The sequence below is a fragment of the Danio rerio genome, chromosome 3 (genome assembly GCF_049306965.1).
Source record: "Danio rerio strain Tuebingen ecotype United States chromosome 3, GRCz12tu, whole genome shotgun sequence".
NCBI lineage: Eukaryota > Metazoa > Chordata > Actinopteri > Cypriniformes > Danionidae > Danio > Danio rerio.
The window spans coordinates 49832078-49849361 of record NC_133178.1 but is presented as its reverse complement, the minus strand read 5'-3'; the positions used below and the strand labels follow the sequence as shown (position 1 = coordinate 49849361).

The 17284-nt window shown below is 36.5% G+C and overlaps 1 protein-coding gene across 21 annotated transcripts in view; it reads left to right on the top strand.

The window, feature by feature from the left end:
* Window positions 1-17284, top strand: part of arhgap44a (Rho GTPase activating protein 44a) — a 157016-nt gene that overhangs the window by 25984 nt on the left and 113748 nt on the right. The window lies entirely within an intron of this gene.

The window sequence follows — 17284 nt, the reverse complement described above, 5'->3', positions numbered from 1 at the left end:
GATATTTTTCAAGACACTTCTATGCAGCTTAAAGGGACATTTAAAGGCTTAACTTGGTTAATTAGGTTAACTACGCAGGTTAGGGTAATTAGGCAAGTTAATGTAAAATGATGGTTTGTTCTGTAGACTATCGCGAAAAGAAAAAAAAATTAGCTTAAAGGGTCTAACTTTTTCCAGAACAAAAAAAAAAACTATCAGACATACTGTGAAAATGTCTTGCTCTGTTAAACATCATTTGGAAAATATATGAAAAAAAAATTTCACAGGAGAGCGAATAATTTTGACTTCAACTGTATGTAAAAGTAACTAGTATTTTTTTCATCAGATACTTTTTTTTTTACTTTTGCTCAAGTAACTTTTAAGATTGTTACTTTTACTTTTACTTGAGTAAAATTTCTGCAAATACTTGTACTTTTCCTTGAGTATAGATTTTGGATACTCTACCAACCTCTGAAAATCATGCAGTCTGAACTCGGCATTAGGCTGGCTACACTAACAAGCCACTGTAAAAATGTCCAGTGTTTCTTTAATGCGATATTACTATGATGCAGCAAATACTATGATATAGTGAATATATAATACAGTAACAATATCAAAATAATCAAAATAAAAGCTCATTTCACATAGTAATACCAGGAAATTACTGTAAAATTACCAGAAAGACTACCAGTATAAGCGACGCAGTGGTGCAGGTAGTACTTTCGCCTCACAGCAAGAAAATCACTGTAATCCCATACTCCTTTTTTTCTCCAAAAAAGCACCATTGACACATCCATTGTAAAGACCTGGCCAATTCTTTGACATTGTTAACCAGAAATGAATAGCTGCACTGCTATTTGTTATCATGAAGGGGTTCAGTCTTTTTATTCATGGTTTAATTTTTATTTTCACATTCATGCAGCTGCTTTTATTCCAGAGACAAAACTAAATACTGGACAATAGAAGTAAAATAGTGTTGTTTTTATAGTAGAACAAGACTGACTGGTGTTACAATTAAATAGGAGATCTTATGAAATGTTAATGGAGTAACACTATTCATGTGAAATGTCAGAAATCTGTAACAAAACAGTATGATTTCCATATGAATTTGCACTCTTAATATTAATGTAATATCTCTGTAGTTTTATAATATTCACATTGTTAGCAGTTCTGTAAGAAGGTACCCAAATGTATAAGTTGCTGACATAATATTCTAGTTCAGTAAATGCTGCAGATCTGGCTAATATTTTCTATGCTTCTATTTTCTTTCTGCTCCATTTTGTTTGCTCCTTCAGATCTGTATTCATCTCACTGTCACTGTCCATTTTTCATTTTTTTTTTCATCCCCCAGAACTTTCTCTTGGCTGTTAATGATATAGGAATCTCACATTTTGGTTGCCTAGTAACCATGCATCTCAGTTTTAAAGCCTGTTCATCTACAGCCTGCTGCCTACTTGATATTGATAATTACACCCTGTTATTCCAGGAAGGTGAAAAGACAAAGCAGAGCAATGTACTTCTCATATCAGGTCCAAATGAACCCTCCTGAAATGTGCTGTAATTAAATGACTGAATATTATTTGTTGCGAGATTTAATTTGTGTAATGTGCAGTGTAGCTTTTTAATTAATTTGCCATAGGGAAGAAAGATTTGCCACACAAAAGAACTTGTTCGTTACTGTGAAAGATTCACAGAGATGTTATACATGCTTAATATCTCACAGTTTAATGACATACATCCCCTTTTTTGCAATCATTTGAAGATAGATAGATAGATAGATAGATAGATAGATAGATAGATAGATAGATAGATAGATAGATAGATAGATAGATAGATAGATAGATAGATAGATAGATAGATAGATAGATAGATAGATAGATAGATAGATAGATAGATAGATAATGTGTTGTGTTTGTTGTGACAACATGACATTATTAAGAAAGCATAACTTATAATAAATCTGTCATAATCATGATTGCCATGAGGCAATTAAAATTATGTGATGATTATTTTCTACTTTTCTGAGTGGTATTTTTCAATAAAATTGTCAATACTTTCTCAAATAATTTTATAAAAGCATCAGCAATTAATTGACAATTATTACAAAATTAATTGTACCGCTGCAATTGAGCTAAAAAATATTAATATTAATATTAATACTATTATATAAATATATAAATGAATATGAATGAATGTTTTAAAAAACATGGCATAACTACAATGGCCTCGTGTTTATGACAGGTTCATGACATGTTTTGTTCTCTTGGTAATGTCAAGTTTTATTGACAACGACATCTTAAACAATGTCACATTTACATTGACATAACTGATCTACTGGCACTTAAAGACAGTTGTCATACACACTTTAAAGGTTTCATGACGGTCTAATAAAAACCCTTTCTGCTAACGTTTTGCCTTCAAACAAAAACAATTTAAAGCCAACTAAAGTTGACAAAATTTCAAACCACAATTTCACTCAAAAGAGAGTTATTCTGTATACAGTGGTTCCTCGCCAAAACATGGTTCATTTGTCGTGGTCTCATAGTTTCGCAATTTTTTTTTTGATAAACTTTATTTATTAAACACAAGTGGAAAGCATACATTATATACAAATGTCCAATTTCTGGTTTTTCCCTTATTGAACATTTTGTAAACATATAACCCCCAACACCCCCCGCCCATCCCACCCATACATAAACATAGCCACTTTTCTTGCACAACATATAACAAAGTATTAGAGAAAAAAATTTATTGAAACAAAAATACTAATAATAGTACAATTTAAGATAAATAAATAAAATAAAGTAGATACATTTGCTAGTTACATAAATAATAATGTGCTACCTACTTCTTGGTTAATATGATTTTAGTTGTGCTGAGGTTAAACCAATGTGTCTAATTTAGGGGATGTCAGTGCCAGAGATTAAATGCTAGATTAAAAAAATAATTCCGACCATAAAATGATTTCTTAAATAATCACTTCCAGAGGGGTTAAATCTTGTGTGTGCAATTTTGACATGGTTTTTTTCTACAGCACACTGTGTTCTGCGTCCTCAACAGCGCATTGTGTTCTGTCAAGATTGGCTGTAGAAAATTGTCAGTTAGTCTCCTTCGTTCTGTGTCTCCTGTACAGTACAAAATGCATTCAGCTTGCCAAATTAACATTAATCTTAGATCGCTAGAAGTGTGACTCTGAAGTGCTGTACTGTATGTTTGCAAGTTTTCCCCCCAATAAACCCCATAATGTCGATGAAACATTCTCGACATCCACCAGGGATGGGCAAACTTGGTCCTGGAGATCCGGTGTCCTGCACAGTTAAGCTTAAACTCTAAGCAAACTAAGCACACCTGCTTATAGATTTCTAGTGATCTTGAAGACACTGATAAGCATGTTCAGGTGTGTTTGATTAGTGTTGAAGCTAAACTACACTGGACACCGGCCCTTCAGGACCGAGTTTGCCCACCCCTGTTCTGGACCATCAAAGGCACATGAGGTAGCACCCAAAAGGTAGAGGAAAATGCTAACCATCGCTCAAAAAGTTGAACTTCTGAAAATGCTTAAGGAAAAGGGAGAAGATACACGAGTGTTTAAGCAAGAGAGAAAAGTGTGAAAATGTGTGTAGTGAGGGTTTTTGCAGCCATGAAATAGCCAAAATAATTGTGATAAATAAAGCAGACTACAGGGCGAAGCAGTGGCGCAATAGGTAGTGACAAGGTCGCTTGGTTGCTGGTTCAAGCCTCAGCTCAGTTGTCGTTTCTGTGTGGAGTTTGCATGTTCTCTCTACGTTTGCGTGGGTTTATTCCGGGTCCTCCGGTTTCACCCACAGTCCAAAGACATGCGGTACAGGTGAATTGGGTAGGCTAAATTACCGTAGTGTGTGTGTGAATGTTTCCCAGAGATGGGTTGCAGCTGCTGCATCAAAACTTGCTGAATAAGTTGCCGGTTCATCCCGCTGTGGCGACCCCGGATTAATAAAGGGACTAAGCCGACAAGAAAATGAATGAATGAAAGCAGACTACTACGGGGATTTTTAGAACGTAACTTCCACGATTAATGAGAGACCACTGTGTAAGTTCCTGAACCAACTAAAACAGATTAATCTTGTATTTGTTTGCACACCGCGTCCAAAAACAAGACATGCTGCTTTCTCCTTGGTTCCAAAGTGCTAACGAGTTTGCACTCCACCTGTGGTGTTTGCTGTTGCTAAGCAGCTATGATCCATGTTTTTTATTTAACTTTAATAGGAACTGGGATAGGTAGCTAGACTCGAAACAAAGATGTCTACAGGTGCAAAACATATCTGGGTAAATGCAAGGTAATTATGATATTTGCATAATTAAAATAATCAGTATTAGCTAATAGATAATCAGATACATCTAATTGCATTTGCAATTTAAACATAAATAAAAGCCGACCAATCACAAAGCTTGCGCTACGCGTCGTTGCGACGTATAGTTACATTTTTTGAGAGGTGCATGTCAGCGACACCGACGGCCACGGCGAAGGGCAATGCGTCAGCGCCGTAGCATACGCAGAAGTATAAATCAGCCTTAAGGGTGAATGTTCTAAAATATTGATCGCCTAACAAAATGAACAAAATGAACTCGACTGGGTCAGTTGGCATTTCTGTGTGGAGTTTCCATGTTCTCCTTGCATTCGCTTGGGTTTTCTCCAGGCGCTCCAATTTCCCCCACAGTCAAAAGACATGTAGTAAAGGTGAATTGGGTAGGCTACTGAAGTGTATGAATGTGAATGAGTGTATAGATTTTTTCCCAGAGATGGGTTACAGCTGGAAGGGTATCTGTTGCGTAAAAAAATGTCCTGGACGGTTTGGCGGATCGTTCCACTATGGTAGATTAATAAAGGGACTAAGCCCTTATTTACAAGCAGTGTCTGATGTGAACGCCCCATGATAATTGGCTTTCTATGTACATGCTTTTTTGCGCGCAAGCAAGAGTTTTTGTTTAGTGTTGCCAGAGTTACCAAAGCACAAAAGACGCCACCCTTCTCTGGAAAAAGACTTCTTATTTGCATTTAAAGAGACACACGCCTTCTTTCTCACCTAAAGGAGCTTGCACATCATGGCACAGCAAATGAATCAATGAGTTACATTGAGTTGAAAATCTACAGACATTATGTGGAGATCTGAGACTTAGGGCAAGGGTGTCCAAGCTCGGTCCTGGAGGGAAGGTGTCCTGAAGAGTTTAGCTCCAACTCTAATCAAACACACCTGAACCAGCTAATCAAGTTCTTACTAGATACTAGAAACTTCATGGCAGGTGTGTTGAAGCAAGTTGGAGTTTGGACACCCCTGACTTAGGGCATAATCGCACTATGTATAGTTGCCTTGAACCAGGCTGAAGCACGCTTGTCCCCTCTCCCGTCTCCCCCGGTGGCCCACACTCACATTACATTTGGGTCAGGGAACGTGTCCGTCATTGATGATGCACTCTTCAGTAAGTGCTCTCACTCACCACAGTGGAGATTTCCTTAGTTATATTGTTTTAGTCGTTTGGGATGCAGTGACACCCGTTCAAATATTTTAGCCACTTTTGACATTCATAAACAATCATAAAATCTTCATGCTGCAGGAATTATGAGGTTTGCTAAAGGTGCAGTTGTCGTGCAGTGAGGGGTTTGCGTCTTTAATAATCTATGACAGTTTGTGTTCATTGAACAGTAGAAGTGATTAATAAACACATATAAAACAGTTCTTAAAAGTCTAGTCTTCTGTTTCCGGCTCAGGCACGCTTTGCACTGACACTACAAGCGTACCATGCCAAAGCCCAAGTAAACTGCACTCTGGCACACCTCTTCCAACCAGGCCAGGGCCAGCCAAGTAAACCATGCCTGAGCCTGATTCAGAGCACTCACACTTCTCAAATGATCCGGGAAACGGGCCTGGGCAAGGTTCTAATTGCATAGTGTCAGCACGTCTTACAATACAACTTGTTAAAATATATATTAGGAGAGCTTCAACAGATTTATATAGAAGCACCTGAGATTACTCAAGCTTAACTCCATTGAAAAAGCAACTGTTAAAGAGCAACAAAAAAGCAATGGCATTTTACACTTCATTTGCAGTGCTTTGTACTAAGTCGTTCCTTCAGGTCAGGCATCGTGGCATATGTGCTGTTTTGCAGGGGCAGGAAGGTTCAGTGCTATTTATATAAATCAGATTTTGCACTCGCTGAATGAATGATGTTTCAGAATGTGTGTGTATGTGTGTTCCTTGCAGTTATTCTTGCATATTTAACAGAGCGGTGACCTAGTTCACTGCGCAGCTCAGTAAGTGGGTTTCTCTGTTTTTACTCGCCTTGTGTCATTCCCCGTCCTTCATCCTCATCATCTCAGAGTAGCGTTTAAGTCTCTCGTCGCGTTTTGAGGAAGACATTTTCATAAATATTCTCTGCAGAGCTACTCTAAAAGCAGGTCTCTCATGAAAATGCAGTTCGCCGCCAACGCTCCAGGCCTCCTCCCGCTCGCTCTCTGCTTCTCTCCGTTTCCCAGTTATTAAAATGTAGCATCTCTTGTGTGAGAGAAAGAGTGGGTGGCACAGTGGGAGAGGAGTGTATTACTCTCTCTAGATCAGATATACTCATCTTAGGTGCAGAGTGAGGAGGAGGAGGAGGAAGAGTTTGAGCAGCCGGTTTCCTCTGCACCATTTTTTCAGAACCCCAACTCATGAAAAAAACATGCCTGTGGTGACAGTTTTGTTCAAATGAAATTAAGATGCCTCGTAAAACAATTTGTATCGTTGGTTAATGCATGTGTTGTTGTAGATTAAGTTTGGAAATCAAATGCACATTGTGCAGAGATTAAAGGTTAGGTTTGAAAATAGTTTAAGTTAACCTTTTATCAGGCAAAGAACCATATATGGTAACCAGGGCTTTATATTAACACCCGTCAACCCGCCAAATGCGGGTAGATTTCGGTTGTGGCGGGTTAGACAGTCACTCCCACCAGCCACTTCGACTGGCTGAAACTCATTTTTAAATTGCCAGCGCTGGCTCATCGGCACTAGATTAGACCGTTAGTTTATGACCATTTGTCCATATCCATACAAATGTGATCTTAGAATCGAGAAGCACCACGACTGACAAAAAAACAGCTTTTCACGTGAGCAAAAGAAAGCAGGTATATAGCGAATGAGAGGATCATGTGCACGGTGAGACAGGCTTTCTTCACTCACTGACGAGGACTTTAGTGTCGTGAGTGTTTAAAAGCTCCTGTTCCGTTTCCTCCTTCGAAGCAACCGTGCCTGGAAACAAAACCAGTGCGATGCTCGTGCACCCACAGTTCAAGGGCTCGAGATTCTTTGCAAGCAGCAGCAGTTGTTGTCGCTTTCGCTTTAACCATTCTTTGAACAGACGATTAATTAGCATAACATTAAACGTGTGCACGGCATCATCCTTTCATTATCGCGCAAAGATTTACCCACTTTCTTCTGCATGCTGTCATTTTTGTTATTATAGTTTAATAATAAACCTTTACAATAATATACCGTAGCCAGCCTGGTGAAAGGGGTGGTTCTCTTTTTCTCAAAAAGTGAACACCTCAGTTTCTATTTAGCTATGAGATTTAAATACTTTTAGTGACATATTAAGCAGTTTTTTTTTTCTTTTTTGCTGGATTAGCTGGTCAGATGTCATCATAACCACACGTTTTGATGTTTTAAAAATATTTACTAAAAATTGCATTTAAGAAAAACTTATTTAGAAATACAAATTTATTACATCATATATCTTTAAAAAACTGTAGCCTACTATCATTTATTAGACAAAAAACAAACTGGCCAGCACATTCAACTGTCTTCAGTCACAATTAGGCCATTTAAAAAAATATAATAATAACTAAAACATAATAATAATAATAATAATAATAATAATAATAATAATAATAATAACAATAATAATTATTATTATTATAATTATTATTATTAAGATTTTCTCTTGACTCTTTGGTAAAAAAAAAAAAAGTACATTAGAAAATTTCTGGATATCAACAATAGCCAAAATATATTCAAATGAATTTAATATGGTCCCCTTCTGGTGCTTCACACCTTTTTATTGCTCATTTTTATTTAAGGAACAAGGTCCAAGATTTAGAATAAAGTTACCTGTAAAATGTTTTCTCTGTTTAAAAAACAAACCAGTAGTGTAAGATGACTTCTCTTACATCAGATTAAAGTCCCACCGAAGCAAAGGCAGACAGAGGATTCCGTTTGTTCGTTGCCTTTTTCGATGGATTATTTTCATTATTTATGATGGCTTTGCAATCAAAATATGACAAATGAGCTCATATATAGGACAAATTCTGGACCTTTGTCAGTGAGGGGTGGGTCTTCTGAACCACTTGGACCCCCCTGGCTACAGGCCTGAAAAGTTTTATGCTTATAGTAAACATGTTTTAATAGATTTTTTGGCTATAAAAGCGCGCCTACAGGTGTTTCAAGCGCAGGTCAGATATTCTCCAGGTCATCATTTATTTTATTTATATTAAATTTGTCTTAAAAGACCTGTCCAGTTTCATCTGGAATACATCCCAACCTTAAAAACACAGACGTGACAGGATTAGCGCCTTTTGCTGTGAAGTGACATCGGCTGAGGACTCAGCTCACCATTAAAGCCTTGTCAGACAGTTATTTAAAACAATTAATGTCAAAAATAGGGAAATGGAGGTCATGTACTGGACAAGTCAATAAATATTCAGAATAATGTGGCCTGTATCTAGCCTAGAACCTAGATAGTGACAGATTTTCATCTGTTTGGAAGTACGTAACTTTAGCCTTACCCTGTTTGGCAGTCTTTTTGACATATGTTCAATATTTTGCAATAATGACGCCGCTGTCTGCCTTTTCTGCCTTCTTGCGCTTTCCGACCCATAGTGTTACTCAGTATGAATGTCGCATCAAAGATTCAAATGTTACAACTCAGTAGGTTATGTCACGTCACTCGTGTCACATTATTGTGGCGTTGAGGCTCCATGAGGTTCAAATTACTGACCAGAGTTATTTTAAATTACTTTATTACAATATATATTGAATATAAATATATTATATTGATTATACAATAAATATGTAATATTAAGTTACATAAAATATTTATGAATATTAAAAAAAATTCTGGACCTTTTGGCCACCTGGCTATGGGCATGCTTTAATATGTTGTTGTATGCATAGTTAACTAGTGATCTGGGATCTTGAGCCAGAACAGACCACTGTGCATAGTTTTAGATGCGTGAGAATATATATTTTTTAAATGCCTGCTGTTTTGTTGAATAAAAAGTGTGTGTATACAGCAGTATTTTGCTTGTTTTGACAGGTTATTAAACATTTGTGGCAAATTAGTTTGGTGCGGCTAGAGAAAAAAAAGGTAAATCCTTATTTTGTTAAGCCCTGAAAAGTCCTGAGAAAGAAAACTAATTGCAATGCGACACTTTTTTTATGAAAGCATAACCCATTTGCTTACGCTCAGTAAGCGCATAAACAAAAAAACTGTTACATGAACGAGGAGGCAAGTGGAAAAACACAAAATCTAAATGAACTAATTTTAGCATGCTCCAACCCATGCCAAACTAAATTTATGCATACAACATATTTTCCCAACAACAAAATTGTGGCTAGTGAAAATGGCAAGTGGCTAGTAAGGGTGGAAAACTACTAGCCACAGTGGATGGTGATCAAAAAAGCCCTGATGGTAACTTTTAGGAATGCTTCAATGTTGTACTATTTGGTATTACCTCCATGGTTCAATATGAATATGTAATTTGTGATTTTAAAAATTCTAGAAATTATTTACTATCTTTAACTACTATCTTCACTGGATTTGAGCATGTTTGAGTGTACGTCCATGCTTAATGTCCAATCAGAGACCACAAAATGTGGTGTGTGTTGCATTCATATGATTATTATCCTGATTTTGACACATGTGACGAAGCCTAACCTGTATTTCTCCATCTGTGTTTTAACAAGCTGTAACATTAAACTTTTTGCTTAATGTATACAGTGAAGTTTATATTCAGTTTCTGTGGTTGAAAACTACTGTTAGATACCCGAAAACCTGAAAAACACTTTTTATTATAGCAATATCTTCAACATTGGCTCTTTCTGACAACGTACCCTTATATACATTTCTGGACTGGACTCTGGACCGCTTACCTCCTTTTGGTCAGCTTTTCTGCTGTTACTAGTTTGTCCATATGCTTGCAGCGTATGTTGGTGGACTTGAGCAAAGAGTGGAGTTGACTGTGATGACAGGGTATGAGTCTGACAAAAAAATGTTTCCAACAAAAGTCATTAAGTAAAATAAACAAATAAATAACAGGGTGAGAATGTGTTAAAATCTGAAAATGTCTTCACATTCGTTTGTTTGACATCAAAATGTTTTAAAAACCACATATGTCCTGTATAATTTTAACATTCCTCATATTTTATACATTGTATTTTATATTTTTTCAAACTCATGTATCTTCTTTAAAAAATGCAATGCATAGTAAAAATAACTTATAATATATTAGTGTTTTTTAAGTAATCACATGAAAGTGAGTTTCCAGTAATTAATGATCTACACAAAAATCATAATTTGTGTAAAAATGCACACAAGATGTTGTTGTTTTGTGGTTTCTGGTGTTTATTTCAGCTGAAGCTGCAGTATAGATATGTTTTTAGAGTAAATGTAGCTTGAGGCACATTTTTCCAGTGAGCCTGGGTAAATTTTTCATGGCTTCATAACTGCACTGTGCTGGAAGGTACAAACCAGCCTGGTCGAAAATGGACAAATTGCTGGTGTGACCTCTGAAAAAAAATTCCTCTGAGCCACAATATTTCATATTCAGTCCCATCATAATGCTGTAATCCTAAAATTGCCCCTGGGGTTAAAGGATGGGAGCTTTAAGGCATTTGTTAAAGGGGACATATCCGGGAAAATGGGATTTCTTTGCTCTTTTGAAGTATAAAAGTTCATGCACATGTACTCTGACGTTCAAAATGCAAAGCTCCTTCCACAGCCCACATGTCTTTTATGGAAAATAAGCCACAAAGATGGGGATAGTATTGCCTTGACAACCATGAACATGTGAACACACCGTATGACTGCCCACGTTCACATATCACTGCCTGCTCAGTATTCAGCGACTTGGCCTGGCTCGATAAGCAACAGCGTGAACTATGGTGGTAAGCAGAGATTAGCCAATCATTACAGGGTCATTTACATAGAAGCCTTAAAGAGGCATGAGCAGAAAATGTGATTCAAAGGGTCAGAAAGAAGCTGGAAAATAGTTATATGAAACTTAAATATTGTGATGTGAGATTCCATGACTGCGCATGTGGTTGTGTGTTAATACCTGGACTACTCTGATTGGCAAATGATGGAAATGTACTCTATCTGAGCCAGTAATCACATTCTTAGTGACACCACGTTCACAGACAAACCAAAAAACACTTATTGGTTATGTCTCCTGCCCCAGCCTCAAACACACACAACCACCCCTAAGAAAGAGAGGTCCTATGGCAGAGAGATACGTTTGTCACATGAAAACTGCTTCACTGTTCTCAATTAAAGTAACACACATTTTCTTGTCTGTAACGCTGATGGCGTTGTAATGGGGGAAACAGTCATTCATTTGATTACTTGTTAAGGAAAAAAAGTATAGCCAATAATACCACTGTTTATTCATAGCTCCGTTATTCCCATTACTGGTCATTACAGTATCGGACAGCAAAATATGACACATTTTGAACTCTTTGATGCGTACTATCACACCAGTGTGATTAGACCATTCACACAATCAGCTGCGATAATCAAATCTACTCTTCCATGATTTTTTACTTTACTTGTCGTGCATCACAACTTATTGATGTTTTAAAGACAGAATGTTTTTTTTTAAGTTTTAGACATTTTAATACAATACGTACTTGCAAAATATTACATTTATGGATTGTAAAATATATGCTGATGTACAGTGCATCTGGAAAGTATTCATAGCACTTCACCTTATCCACAATTTTTCTTTTATGTTACAGCCTTATTCCAAAATGGATTAAACTAATTTATTTGCTTAAAATACTGCACACAATCCCCCATAATGACAATGTGATTTTTTTTTTTTATCGTTGCCAATTAACTTAAAATAAAACTGCTGAAAAATCACATGTACATAAGTATTCAGTCTTTGCTCAACACTTTGTTGATGCGCCTTTGGCAGCAATTACAGCCTCAAATCTTTTGAATGTGATGCCACAAGCGTGGCACACCTGTCTTTGGGAATTTTTGCTCATACTCCTCAAGCTCTATCAGGCTGGATTGGAAACGACAGTCTACAGCTATTTTCAAATCCCTCCAGAAATGTTCAATAGGATTTAGGTCTGGGTTCTGGCTGGGCCACTCAAGGACATTCACCGAGTTGTTGTGAAGCCACTCCATTGATATTTTGGCATGTGCTTTGGGTCATTGTCCTGCTGGAAGATGAACTGTCGCCCCAGTTTAAGGTCAAGAGTACTCTGAAGCAGGTTTTCATTTAGGATGTGTCTTTACATTGCTGCAATCATCTTTCTTTTCTATCCTGACTAGTCTTACAGTTCCTGCTGCTGAAAAACATCTCCACTGAAGAATGCTGGAGCTCAGACAGAGTGACCATGAGGTTATTGATCAATTCCCTGACTAAGGCCCTTCTCGCCTTATCACTCAGCTTCGATGGTAGGCCAGCTCTAGGAAAAGTCCTGGTGGTTCCAAATATCTTCCACATATTGATGTTGTAGGCCACTGTGCCCATTGGACCTTACAGAGCAGCAGAAATCTTTCTGTAACCTTCCCCAGCCTTGTGTCTCAAGACAATCCTGTCTCAGAGGTCTACAAATTAAAATTAATTTGTCTTCATGCTTAATTTGTGCTTTGACATGCACTGTCAACCCTGGGACCTTATATAGATAGGTGTATGCCTTTTCAAATAATGTCCAATCAACTGAATTTACCACAGGTGAACACAATTAAGCTGCTGAAACATTTCAAGAATGATCAATGGAAACAGAATATACCTGAGCTCAATTCAGAGCTTCACGGCAAAGTGAATAGTTATGTACAGGTGATTTTTAGGTTTTTTTATTTTTCATAAATTTGCAACAACTATAAAATATATATTATTCACATTGTCATTTTAACCATTGTCAATATGTAGAATTTAGAGGAAATAAATGAAGTTTTGGAATAAGAATGTAACATCAAAAATGTGGAAAAAGAGAAGGGCTTTGCACTGTAGATGGCAGTAAAAATAATTTTTCAACATATTACTATTTAGCTAACTAGAACATCTAAGTTTCACCCAGTTATTAAGACACTATCTTGTATTTTGAAAGGAGTTGTTGAATTGACATGTTGTATATCCAGTAGCTCTAATGTCTAATGTGGTAGCGCCCATCACCCATCATAGATCATATAATATGATCAATAATATTGTTTAAACTTCAAAATACATGTTATAAGATATTTTACACTATAATTATTGCATGTTTATTAAAAAATCGCGTTCAGGTGAATTAGGTAAGCTAGAATTGTCAGTAGTGTATGTATGTGATTAATAAAGGGACTAAGCCGAAAAGAAAATGTATATATATATATATATATATATATATATATATATATATATATATATATATATATATATATATATATATATATATGTATGTATGGGGGGGACGTTAATTGTCCTTTCGTGGGAACTGTACTTGGCAAAAGATTAAGGCATCAACATTCTTTTACTACATGTGAACTACAGTGAGATGTGACAGATGGCTCTTTTGCATGATTTGCATGATTACTAGAGCCCTCTATTTAATCACTTCCAATAAAGTTAATAAGTTAGTCACTTCATATGCAGTAACCACAAATCACAAATAATCACACACAAAAACTCCATCCGTCCTTCTACAATCTGCCAGTCAATAAGACCACAGTATTTGGTTCCTATTCTTTCCTGTCCAGAATGCAGCGGTGCGACTGACTTTCAGCACTTGAAATGACATGATGGCCAGACCAAAATCACTTCATAAAAATCCCTCTTTCTGAAAACAAACACCTATTGTCTGTCTGTTTAAAGATCAGTGTTAATCCTCAAGAAAAAACACTCCTTGAAAGAAAATGAAAGTCTTCTTTCACAAATCAAAATAAATGTGACATTCGGGAGCAAAATACGGCTGAGGAAAACCATTCTTCATTACCATCGCAAGCTTCTTAATGTAGACTAATCTTTCTGTCAGTGTCTTTTCTATCGTTATACATGAGGGGATGATGGAATAAATATTTATCTGAAAAGTTGCATTATGTTTAAATTAAGTTCAATGGTGCAAACATTTAGTAGTGTGTAAGTTGTAACATAGTGTCTACTTAAGACACATTGCTGATGCAATCGGCCCCTGTTTTCTTAGAAATCTGTAAATGACTCACCTATGCTAAAACTTTAAAATAAAGCAGCTCATTTTAATTTCAGTCTTCAAATTTTGCATGGAGAAATAACCTCATCTTCATCACATTCTTTGTGGGCAGTATTTCATCAATGTTTAATCAGAGGGCAACACTTGTTTTTGACTACAGTAAAAGATTATTTTCTAATGCTAAAATTACACGCCTAAGTTTAAATAGGTTTTAGCAAGACAGTTTTTATAAATGTTAAAGCAGCAGATTCTTATTGTGTGTGACTGTTTGGTGGAGTGTATGTGTTGGAGTGTGCATGTGTGGGGCAGTGTTTTTTGTGGTGTAAAAATAGTTTTATAGCTGGCGGGTCAAAATTGACCCAAATGACAACCATTGTTTGTGTACAGGCTTCATTAAAATAAAAAAATAAATATTTTTTTTCTAATGTTGAGGTTATTTTAGAAAAAATCCACAAAGTTCAAGGTATTTTTTGGTAGCACTTTCTATGAAGCTCACACTATAATAAACTATAACGTTTGATTTGATTACCTATAATCAATCATAACTATTCTATAAAAGTATCTGTAACAAACCTTATATTGTTTTATATTGTCAGTTATGGCAACATGTATAGTGGTTATTATATATAAGTAATAATAGTGTTAATAATCGTGTTGTTAATACTTATGTAAGGCTTAACATAATAACATAATACTTATGTGAAGCTTACGCTGCTAATCTAAACCAATAGTCGGAAACAAAAAGCCGTTGGCGTTTAAATTCATTATTTATCTGACTCCATTGTAATTAATCTGACTCCATTAAAGTTGTTATCATCATTAATAAAGAGAAAGAATCTCAACGCCTTAAAGCAGGCAAAGTTGTCTATTAGTTTACATGTTTAAATATACAAACAGTAGAATGAAACAAACTAACATGCTGTATAAAAAAATTAGCTGTAACATAGCACTGCTGAGCAACAAAGACATTGAAACTGCCTTTCTAAGCATATGAGGCTACGCAGCGGTGTGCGGGAGATGCAGAGTAAAAGCCACCATTCTCCCAGATCAACAGTTACCTTTCCTTATTATACCCTGAGCAAAGCATTGTCAAACATCAGTGAAAATCAACCCCCAAAACCAGCTGAACAGGAGAGCAAGGAGATAAAGTGGGGGAAAAGAACATGAACATACTCTCCTCAGACCATGACTCAACAATAGTAAATATAGTGTATGTTGAAATACAATCAACCAATGTCTCTGTTGATTTCATCACTACAAAGCTGAAGTCATAAACTGTTAAATGACACCTAACGTGACGAAGTTATATGAAGGAAGATCACAAGCAGATGAATTGTGTATGGTGAAAAGCACATGGTTATTGTAAGCAAATGGCAGAGATGTGTATTGGAGTTGTCTCAATAGTCCTTCATTAGCTTAGAAGGAATAGTATATAATATTTTCTCAGCTTACACTTACTAGTGAGGCATTTTATTTTTCAATGCACGTTCATAACACATAATACATGATTTGTAAGTGATAAATTAGTCAGTGGGGCGAGGGCGCAGTAGGTAGTGCTGTCGCCTCACAGCAAGAAGGTCGCTGGGTCGCTGGTTCGAACCTCGGCTCAGCTGGCATTTCTGTGTGGAGTTTGCATGTTCTCCCTGCCTTCGCGTGGGTTTCCTCCGGGTGCTCCGGTTTCCCCCACAGTCCAAAGACATGCGCTTCAGGTGAAATGGGTAAGCTAAATCGGCCAGTGTATGGAGATGGGTTGCGGCTGGAAGGGCATCCGCTGTGTAAAAACTTGCTGGATAAGTTGGCGGTTCATTCCGCTGTGGCGACCCCGGATTAATAAAGGGACTAAGCCGACAAGAAAATGAATGAATTAATGAAAATTAGTCAGTCATGATAGTGAGGCATTTTATTTTTCAATGCACATTCATAACACATGATGCATGATTTGTAAGTATTAAATTAGTCAGTCAAGATTGTATACATATGAAGTTTGTTATTATATCATTTTTAAATTTGTATTTTTTTTATAATTTATCATGAATTATATAAATGTTCTTTCATATTTTTATTTTGTTTGCTGTTGTTGTTGTTGTTGTTTTTGTCTTCATTATATACATTAAAAAATGTTAGATTGAGAGATATAAGGTGGAAGATCAAATAAATATTTAAAATAAACCATTTATGAATGCATAAAATGCATATTGAGCATAATGACCGAACCTCTTCATGTAACAGGGGATGTGAAGCTGACAACAGGGTTTGGATCCAAATGCAGGTGTATTAGAATGGTCAGGCAAGCAATGGTCAACCTGGGGGCAAGCAGATGTATACAGGCAATCCAGAGTCAATAGTCAGTAGTCAATAGGCATGCAGATGTTCAGGGTAGTAATGTGACGTTGAGCGCTGAGGTTTTGTACCGGGGTGTACTGGGGCTTGATTCGTTTTGCCATAATCATGTAATCAGTGACATCCGAAGCTTTATTTTCGCTTATACCCTCGTGACTGCTTCAAATTTTGATTCAAAGGTTTAAACACCCTCAAGAGTTAGTAAAGAGCAAGAGATTAGGTGTCGATTACATACATTTCTACTGTTTTCAAGCACTGCACCAGTCCCACACACCAGTAATTAAACTGAAATACAATAGTAATTTATAGTAAAAAAAGTTTTGAACCATTCTAAAGTGTATTAGCGTATTTTTTACAACTATCTTCATAGAAAACCACTGCATATCGTAGTATAGTGTTTAACGGAGGCCAGCAGGCGAGTGTAGCCCAAAAGCATAAATCCTCCTCCTTAGAGCATTTGCCTTCTGTGCAGGAGTCGCCGGTTCAATCCCCGCTTGAAACGAGTGGCTGGGTGAAGGACTAGTTGGAATATAATAAAT